At 29.4% G+C, this 10,781-nt stretch overlaps 1 protein-coding gene across 1 annotated transcript in view; it reads right to left on the reverse strand.

Annotated features, from left to right (window-relative positions):
- Positions 1 to 10,781, reverse strand: part of LOC113372564 (cytochrome b5) — a 70,499-nt gene that overhangs the window by 46,327 nt on the left and 13,391 nt on the right. The window lies entirely within an intron of this gene.

The following is a 10,781-nucleotide window of genomic DNA, read 5'->3' on the forward strand; positions in this document are numbered from 1 at the left end:
CGAGCGGCCGCACTTTTATACGATCCGTTTTCGCGTTTTCGTCCAACTTGGCCGTTTTTCGCGGATTTTTGATAAACTATTTATATGAGATCTATGTCCTTGTGGTATTAACTGTTTGATTGTTGTCATTAAAAGATTCAAATTTTGTCCGCGTGTGTATTCTCATGTTATTGATACTTTTCTCGATTAGTGTTTGGAGGTAGAAGATCTAGATTGCATAGCACTATTTATTATAAATATAAAGTATAATTATGAATTAACAAACTTTAATGTCGTATATTTTGCTATATCACAGCTTATAGATATACTTGTCTATAAGACTTTATTCACATTTGGTAGTATAGATTGACTTCAACGTATACTTAGGGTTTCATTTAGTTAAAAAGTTGGTTTGGAAGCTAGCTTTGCAGTGTACTTTCTTTCAAATGGACCTGAAAAAATAAACAAATATTAGAACAATGATAACAAAATCTATTCAAAAAGATCAAAATAAAAAAAATGTTGTACAAGTTTTTGGACATGTAAAAATATAACTACACAAAGTTGAAAGTGAGACAACGATTAACCTCATAAAAGATAGAGAGCAAAAAATATTTAAATGTTAATTACTTTTAATGTTGCAATTGCTTCGGCAAATATGCAAAGCGACATTCTAACAATTGTTAATTAGTTAATAAAACAAGATTTAATTGCCAAGGTGTTTATGATTTAAGATAAACATATTTTGTTAAATGCATAACTAGAAAGTTTCATGTAAAAAATAGTACGTAGAATTTTATCTGATAATGCATGTTCATGCATTTAGGAGTTAAATTTAACTACATGAATATGTAATGAAGTATGTTTATAAAATGGTCAGTTCAAATGCAATAAAATGAGTCGTTTTGATTAATCAAAATAATTTTATATGTGAAACTTTCGTAACTCCAAAAAGACAACTCATAATGAAACGCGGCAAGTGTATACGAATGTCGAATAATAAACTAATAACCTGTTTCACATAACAAGCCGTTCAATAAATTATACGCGTGCGTTTAAGTGAACGGTTATTATTTTTGGGAATTTTTCGTGTTGGCCCGGAAATGCCGGAGCGGAGATTCGTCTAGTGCGCGCCCGGATGTATCATGATGCATATAGTATTTGGAAAAGCAGGGGCATTTTTTTCTTTTCTATCCATTTTATAAATTTTAATATTTTGATTCGGATATTCCTCTATATATTGCGCATATTATATAGCATTTTCATTCAAATTTCAAATAATAGAAAATGGATATTATAATTATCCCCCAAAATATGTGAGTAAAAGAAAGAAAAATGCACTGTACATGTGCACATTGCACTCAACTTAATCAGATTTACATTTTTAGCCATGCTTAATTATTACTTTCAAGGAAATGTGCTGATGACTATTTACTATTGAACAATTAATACTAAACGAACTTCAATCGATAATCAACATAGATTTTCCAATGATCTTATTATTTAAGAAAAATAACTAGTCGTTTCAGTCATAAGTGCATCTTTGTGAATTATGACATTCATCACGATTCTTATTTCATATTATTCTTTATACTATATATTTCTCTTAATTTATTTATTATTTTTTTACTATATATTCCTCTCAATTTTCGGAAAGCGAGTACGTATGTAAAATTACATATGATTCACGAACATCTAAGCGCCCGAAGTCATATCACGTTTTCTTATGAATTGCAAACACGTCATTGCCGAGGTATCTTGAAATAATTTTCATTGCTCAATTTATATTACTTGGTTTTTGAAAGATTCTGGGAATCATTACGAGATTTTGAGACATTATAATTGATAACTGTTATGTGAAATTCTAACTCAACGCTATGGAGGATAGAAAATGGTGGATAGAAAATGTATTCTATTTCTTAGAACTCAATAGCAAATATAAATTGAGAAAAGTATATTGTACTAGAAAATGGGTCAAATTTTATAGCATTGGATGATGTCTCTACGGTTTTGTTCATACAGTTGACGCTGAGTTTTATTGCTTTATCCAACTTTATTATTTAGTTTTAAAACTATCCAACTTCCAGAAGTTTCTTTAACTCTTTCGAACAATCGTTGGGAATATTGGGTTAAGGCAACACAAACATCTCATAATTAACTCGGCATTGTCTGCACGATGACAAATTCCACTTTTTGCTTCGCGCCCATGTGTGGTGATTAATTACACTGACAACAATACGAAAATACATGTATTATTCTATAGAGGCATAATCCTTCTTCGAGTTCTATGAATTAATAATACACACAATATGGTGCAGAAGTAATAAAACTTAATTAATAATTATAATTAACGGTTTCATCGAACCAGAGTTTTGGCGGGACGTGTTTTTTAAGTGCGAAGTGCAATTTATTATCTTGGGAGGAGATCGCAGTTTGTGGGTAATCGACAAATCGGTATATGATTCTGCTGTTTGTATATTTTGTTTATTCGTTATTATGAAGGAAGAGTTGATATTTTCCTAAATAGACAACAAAATTTTAGTATAAACGTTAAAATTGACATGTTATAAAATTCATTACGATTGTGTTATGGTACAAATATTACAGCAATCAATATAATTGTTTTTATAACACAACGTGAAATCTATAGCATTCATTTAAATTATGTTTTATAATGAGATAAATTTTACATCGTTTGTTTGAATTGTATCGTATACTATGTGAACTCAGTATTTAAATTTAAATTGTTATGAAGTCTTGCAAAAACCATAGCACTCATTTAAATTATGTTAAAGAATAACGTAAATGCCAAAATGAATTCCTTTGAATTGTGTTATAAAATGACGTGTATATTATAACATTTAATTGAATTATGAAATAACGCGATTACTATAGTATTCTTTTACCTTGAGCAATTTGAATGCAGTAGTGGTTGACTATTATCTATCTGATTATATTTTTATTAGATTTTTAATCTAAAACGTGTTGATATCAGATTTTCACATAAAATTATAGAACAAAATATGCTGCAATTTGAGATATAGATATTATCACTTGATATCATATTTTGCTCTATAATCTCAAGTAAAAATCTAATATCAACGCCAAGTTGGCCGAGATGGGTATTATTTCCAGACCAAGATTAAAACTATTTGTCATGATATGACATGTATATCATATAATTTTTTTGAATCAAGATATAGTTACTTAAATGTAATAGTGTTCTTACTTTAGGGTCAGCAAAATTCTGCAAAATTTATTCGCTTCCATTAACCGGCTATTAAAATAGTTAATTAATAATAAGTACTTTCTTAGTATAATTGAGAGTTGCACTACAAATTGTTTTCATTATTTATTGAACAAATTTTGTTTGATATAATATTGCAATGTATGTATTTAGTCTCTAATCAAGCATTCATTGGAATTATCATTTTAATCACTTGAATAAATAAATTAAAAAAAAATGTGTTAAGGAATGAAAAGTATGCTTTGGTATTTATTTGGTTATTATTGCACTATAATATTCTTTTTAGTAAGGTTCAATAGAGCACGATAGAATTTTTTCATTATTGACTAGAAACACTTCGTTTTCAGAAAATCTGCCAATCTTTCCACCCTTATGGATACCGTACGTTTACCGTATGAAGAGTATTACACAATTCTGAGATCCTCTTTACCATCAATATCCTCGGCAATATTCTTTGCGTATACTATTTTCATATTCAACGCATGAAGTATCGGCATTCGATATGGCGCCATACGATATATAGTATTGTTCATATCGTAACGCGGGGTAATATAAGAACAAGGACCATCACTTGCCTTGCCACAGAGGAATGGTCAGGCCGACAGGGAAAAATTTACTCAACACTGTCTTAAATAAAACTAGCTGTAAGTGGAATTCTGTCTTAAGGCAATTAGGGCATCGTGCCTTAAGGCAAATTGCTGGAACTACCCGTACCAAAAATTATTATTTTTTTAAAAACGATTAACATTTTTGAAAAAAAATTACTTCTAAAAAATTAGATTTTTGAGAAACTATAAATTTGACAAAAATTTACTTTTTTTGACATATTTTCTTTATTTTGACATATTTTGAAAATTCTGTACTTTTTTCAAAGCTATCGTACTGCTTTAACTGCATAGAGACAAAATGTCAAAGCGCGTAAGCGCCGCGTCGCCGTCTAATAAATAAACATTGGTATGGAACCCATAGGAATGCAAACAAAATTTATACTTATTGTTAAAATCTCTATAAAATATCTGATAATTTGATGTGCATTTGTCTAATGATCATTTTTGACCGCCAAATGGCATTTTTTTTACTTTTTTATTAGATCTCCGAAACCGCTAGACCTGCCTTTATGAAAATTTGACCAATTCTTACAAGTAAAATGTTTTTTGAATTATTAAAATCGGACGGTCCGTTCTCTTAAAAACTGAGTTACCATTTTTGGCACTTTTTGCCCCGTATCTTTGGAATGGCTAGACCTGCCTTTGCCAAAAACTAATCAGCACGTCTCCTTATCAATACAAATCAAATGTTTTTTGAATTATTCAAATCGGTTGATCGGTGTTCCCGAAATCGTCGACGAAAATTTGTATCCGCACACACACACGCACACACACGCACACACACACACACACACACACATACATCCATTTTTTCTAAGGTATGCCAAAATGTTCAGAAACCTTTGAAACGTAAAGATATATAAAAATTTTCATTTTCGAGTTTTTTGCGATTACTATAACTTGCCCCACGGGAAGTTAAAAAGGAGACACTAGTGGTGCAAAATAAAAATGGAACTTCAAAAATAATATTTCAACATCAACTTTTCTTACGGCACTGTTTTTTTTAGTTTACAATGTCAGCAGTCTTATTATTCATATTTTGGGTAATTCTTATTGTTTTCCATAATTCCGCAAATACGTTTTTAAACTGTCAGATATACGAAAATAATTGAAATTTAATATGCAAAAAAGTGAACACACAAGGAAAAAAACAAATATGGATTACTAAAGGACGAAATAACTGTATTTGCAAACTTTTACTGAAATAAGAATACTTCATTAGCTGATATAATAATTCTCAGATATAAAATGTTGTAAATATACAGTAAAAGCTCGCTAATCTGACACTATTAAAGTCGGAGAGTGTAGTGGATAAGTCATGATGGAAAATACCGTTGAAATTTCCAAAAATTTGTATATGTATATTTAAAAAATGGGGTGTAAAATTTTTAATGCATTTTAAAAACTGCTAAGAGATATTTTCTTGAATATAACTATTCCATAAAATATAAATTAAAAAATGAGAATATTCAAAAACATAGATCCGATAAATATATGTAGACAACTGTTAGATATTTTAAAGTGCAATGATGCATTATTATTGTATTAATACACTATGTAATTTTAAGTCCTCCTGAAACTACTTACATAGTGTGGGCTATGTAATAAAATAATATTAGTCTTTACAATTACATCAATTATAATTTCAAAAATATTTGCAACATAAATTGATGATATGTGAAGATTTAACTATAGGTTTTTTTTCGACAGTGACTTTATTGAATAAACAGTTTATTTCTAAAACATGTTATTTCTTAAGGAGTCATGTTTTTAAACAAAGTCCTTCTTTATTTAACGACAGTTAATTGAATTATGGTTTAAAACAGTTGATTGGATAATCAATTAGAACAGTGTCTTTCTTCAATAATTCCTCTTTCTAGCAATGAACTTTTTCTTACGGTTACGTATGTTCTCTTATAATTACTAAATATATTAATATTTAAATATCGTTCATATCAAATATCGCCTTTGGTAAATAATAATAACTTTTATGAATACTTTTTTGTACATTGAGTAAACACTAACCCCTTCCCCTGTCTATTACCAGCCTCGAGGCTTCGAACCCATACTCCCGATGTCACTTTTTTCGCAAAGGGAGATCTCTCGTCCTGTCGGGTTTTCCACGTGCTTTTTCTCTCGCATCGTAGAGCGCGGCTTTAGTTATGAAGTATGATCACGTTTTCCACCAAGACGGGAAAATTCGAAAGACGAAAGACGGAAAGCTTTGTTTCATTTCGGATGATCGGCAGATAAATGTCGATGTACACAAAGAAAGAAGCGTCCATAATCGTTTATTGAACGATTCTGAATTGAACGGAAAAAAGTTGGACGATGGAACATAAGGCTATTAACATCATTGCATGGCGTAGACGAATGATGAAATTCGCACCGTCTTGTGATAAGTGTAGGCGACTCTTTATATAATATTTTCAATTCAAAAGGTTTTTGACACTAATAAAAAATTTATTCGCTTTTGCACCTAGGAGGTTAGAATTTTTTCATAATGGAATTTGAAATTTTACTATTTTATAAAATAATATATTAAACTCACAACGGGTCATAGGTACGCTTTGTGGGTATTCCATATAATATAAATTCTAAGATTTTAAAATAATGATAATAATTATTATAATTTTGCAATTGCTCTCGTTCCCCGACCCTTTTGTACCCTAAATGACTATCGAGTTTCAATTAAACCATTTATTGAGATTTTTTGTATAATTCAGCAGTAATTTGCAAACTATTTACTCCCCATTGACCCTTGGTAATCAGCAAACATGTTCAATTGAATATCTAAAATATGTTTACAAATTACTGCTGTATTCTACAAAAAAAATTAATAGATCATTTAATTGAAACTCAAAAGACATTTGAGGTAAAAAAGAAGTTGAAATAAATTTATATCGGTCATTTTTTTCATTATGAGATAATGATATTTTAACGTATATTCTAAATTTTGGCATTCACCTAATTTGCTGAATAAATAGATATGTAAATTATAGTACTTATTCACGAGGTCATCATGTGCAATACCAAAATCGAATTCGACATTTTATTCTGCATTCAACATAAAAAATTATCTTGTACGAGATTCTACGATTATATCAGTATGAAAATGTAATTACAATAAAATGATCGTTGAAGCTTAATAGTATATTAATAAATTCAATACCACGACATTCTGTATTATATTAAAAATTAAATTTAAAATTCAGCATAATAATTAACTTATTTATATTTAATGAAAAATTAAAATTTATTGCAAATAAATTTAATGTAATAAATATACTGATGTATTGATTTTACAAACTTCGATTTGAAACCGCTTTAACGGTGGTAGACACGTGACCCATCATCACTAGTATATAAAAAATTGTTTGATATGCAAAAATATCATTACTAGAAATTAGTTTGACTGCTGAAATTGTTATGATTAATATGTGAAAGCTCCGTTGAGATATATCTTTATGCCACATATAAAAACGAATTATTTCAGAGCATAATTAGTGCGCCTTAATTAGTTTGGTTAATTAATAATAAACGTGTGGGTTTGTTATTTCTTCAGCAACACTGTTATAGTTAAGTCTTTAATATTAATCTTGTCAAACTGACAAAATTTATGTCCCATGTGAAATTTCGTTTACTAATGAAAAATATAAATAAAATCCATTCGGAACCGAATTAATATTCCAATATATATATTGTCAATAAATTAGAAATCGTGGTTACATAAATATTATATTGTTTAAATACATTTACACAGTATAACGATCATTGAAAAGAAAGTACCCGTGTACCGTTCGTCTAATTTATGTATAAATTATGATAATATATGAAATCAGGAAGATAGAGAGAAAAATGTTAAATTCAATCGTATACTAATGCACTCATTGGATTTGTCACATACTGTGAGATTGTCTATAGAAATTGTAATTTATAATAATGCTTTCTGACGCGTTAAAATAAAAACATAACGTTCCATGAGATTTCTAAGTAATTAAGGAAATTTCTTTTGAAATTGAATATAAATTTTAGGTCTGTTATTAACAAATTACAAAAAAAAAATTCGCATCAGAAAAAATAAGATATTGCATCTATGTTGGTCATTCTAAATTAAAACTTATTGGTTGGAAATTATTTCATCGGTATCGGAAAATATGTTAATGTAGAAATAATGATTGCTGGATTCCCAACATAGGTGAAAAAGCATTCCAGGTCATTCAAGGAAAAAAGAACCAGAAAACGACAAAAATGATAAGATTGTAATTATCACGTATAAAAATTTCTAGACTAGAGATTTTGTCGTTTTTTTTTCTCTATTTTTGAAGTTTAGCCTCCAATTTCGACTTTAGATTCCGCGGTTAACAACACATTGGGAAACATATATCACATACCCAATATATGACAACTTAACTTCAGGCGGATAAGATTTTTTTAAGCAAGAATCAATAGCGCAATAGCAAAACTACAGTTTGAGAATCTGTGCAGTCTAATTCTGTGTTTAGTGAAGGATTAAAACAGACCGGTCTAATTTTCTAATTAAAATTCTATGCATCCGCAGCGAGTGACGGAATTATTCTCGTTGCCGAAATTCGAAATCGAAACTCGCTTCGTTTCGAAGTCCAACAGTTGGTGAAGATTTTTGCTGTGGATTTTTTTGTGTCGGATCACAATTTAAAAATAAAATATATATACATATAAATCAGGGATTGGTAACTGTAAGCTGAATTGAAGAAGGGTAATTTGAATTGATGAATTATTCAGTAGACATTGAGAATTTGTGACATATCTGTACGGTGTAATAATAAATGGGTGCGAGTTTCAGGTAAAAATGCTTTCGAATATAGTAACGAAAACACATATTTACATCACACACAGCTATATGACATTTCGTCACTACCGATTCATGCAAAGATAGACCCATAACAAAATGTTACCATAACATTCTGTTTTATTCGGAGAATAGGCTCCTCTTTAGTATAGAATCTTCAAAGTAAAATACAATTTATACCAAACGTGATTTGGATATAAAAATTCTTTAGGCATTGTATATATGAATTCTCACAAATGAGTTGTATAATATCAAAACGTATTTTATTATTAACTCATAGGGGTCAATTCCCGGAAATAGACGCTAACATAGCGTTGTTATGACAACGCTTAGATGTTGTTTTTATTCTTGTACTAAAAATGTGCTGCTGGTGGTGGCTGTGCATGCGTGTATTAAATTAATAAAAGATAACCTAGAAAATGCACAAACCTCAAAAAAATGTTATCGAAACAGTATCCTTATATTGTGCATTTATAACACACGGTTTTATAGGTAAAACACCTAATGCAACAGCAAATTTATAGCATTTTCACAGTTTTTAGTACCAAGAAAGGAGTATAACATAACATTGCCATAACAACGCTGTGTTATGTCTATTTTACCACAGAATTAACCCCACAGTTATTATTAATAATTAATACAATGCTATAATAAAAGGTTCATTTGCCATAGAAAATGTCTTTCTATCAGTTTATGCTTGCACAGGATGGGTACGTGTGATTTCAAGGTACTTTATAGAGTTTCTTCCTTATGTTTCTCGTCGCATCTCTATAATTTAAATAGATTCAAAAATTAATGTTTATCTCTACAATGTGGAGTAAATTTTACACCGACTGGTCGTCTATTATGTTTATGCACCACTGGTTAGAGTGAAAAGACACACCGTCCGAAAATAGATGGCGCATCCCATACTAAAAATAATACACATGTAGATCATCGTGGAGATTATGCGTGGATTTGCCTATTATGATGCTGCTGCCGGTTTTACGTACAAAGTAAACATAAACAGTAACACACATATACCATATGTTTTACTTGTTTTTGCCAGAAATAAATATCATAATCTATCTAGAGTTTGAACTTTTTACAAAGTCACTTCAACGTATATTAGTAGGCAGTTGCAGTATATTATCAGCATCATAATGACAAATTTTTGTTAGCATGCATAAAGTAACATAGTTTTAATTATTGATGTTAGAAATGAACCTTGGATAGAAAATAAATGCTGATAATTCAGATACTTTTTACAGTTCTCAGTATCTTTAGCAAATTACCTACATCTCACCTATACATTTATTGCAAGTGCCAATAATTAAGTATCAACGGTCCCATTTACTAGAAAACGTCTATTTTTTATTCAAAAAATTATATCTAATTTTTGGAGCATATACCAGGCATTTAAAAATTCTATATTCGATGAGTAATAAATATGAACTATAAATAAAATATTAGAATATTATAAAATAAATAATAGTATTAAAATTATAGTCAAAGGCTCTATGTCAAAGTCAAAAGTTCCTAAAAGGAAAACCATGAAAACCATATTCTATTTATTAATCTTTTCATTAGTGATGTTTTAGTTACTTTTGGAAAGCTTTATTAATTCTTTCTCGATTCTCATGAAATTACTAATTGTCCAGAAAGTCCCACTTCGTATATGATAAGATATTTCTAGATAATTATAATATTAATCCAACAAAAATAATTCTTCATTTAATTTATTAACAATTTAAAAAAAAGAACATTAGGAAAGGCTGGGTACGGTTGTGCCAGTCGTCATAACAGCTAAACTATAATCATTTCAAGGCTCCAAAAGGAGAAAGATAAAGTATGTTTGTTCGAACAAGTTTCTATAGTTGCTTTTAAAGAACCTAAAGTGAGTTCGTTAACAGAGGGACTTGTTTACAGATAGATTGGCAAAAAAATGAAATTATTGCTGATCAAAAAAAAGTTGCACAACCGTATCCAGTCTCCCCTACAACTTTTATCTAAAGTTGTGTAATGCAGTTTACTAATAAGAATAAATTTAATGACAAAATCTTTTTTGGTTAAATATACATTAAAAATGCATGTATACTATGAATCGAGCAGACTTGCTAATCTTCTTCTATCAAAC

This window comes from Ctenocephalides felis, unplaced genomic scaffold (genome assembly GCF_003426905.1).
Source record: "Ctenocephalides felis isolate EL2017-DRISC unplaced genomic scaffold, ASM342690v1 CF-g0.4_SCAFFOLD_01604, whole genome shotgun sequence".
NCBI classification, from domain to species: Eukaryota; Metazoa; Arthropoda; class Insecta; order Siphonaptera; family Pulicidae; genus Ctenocephalides; species Ctenocephalides felis.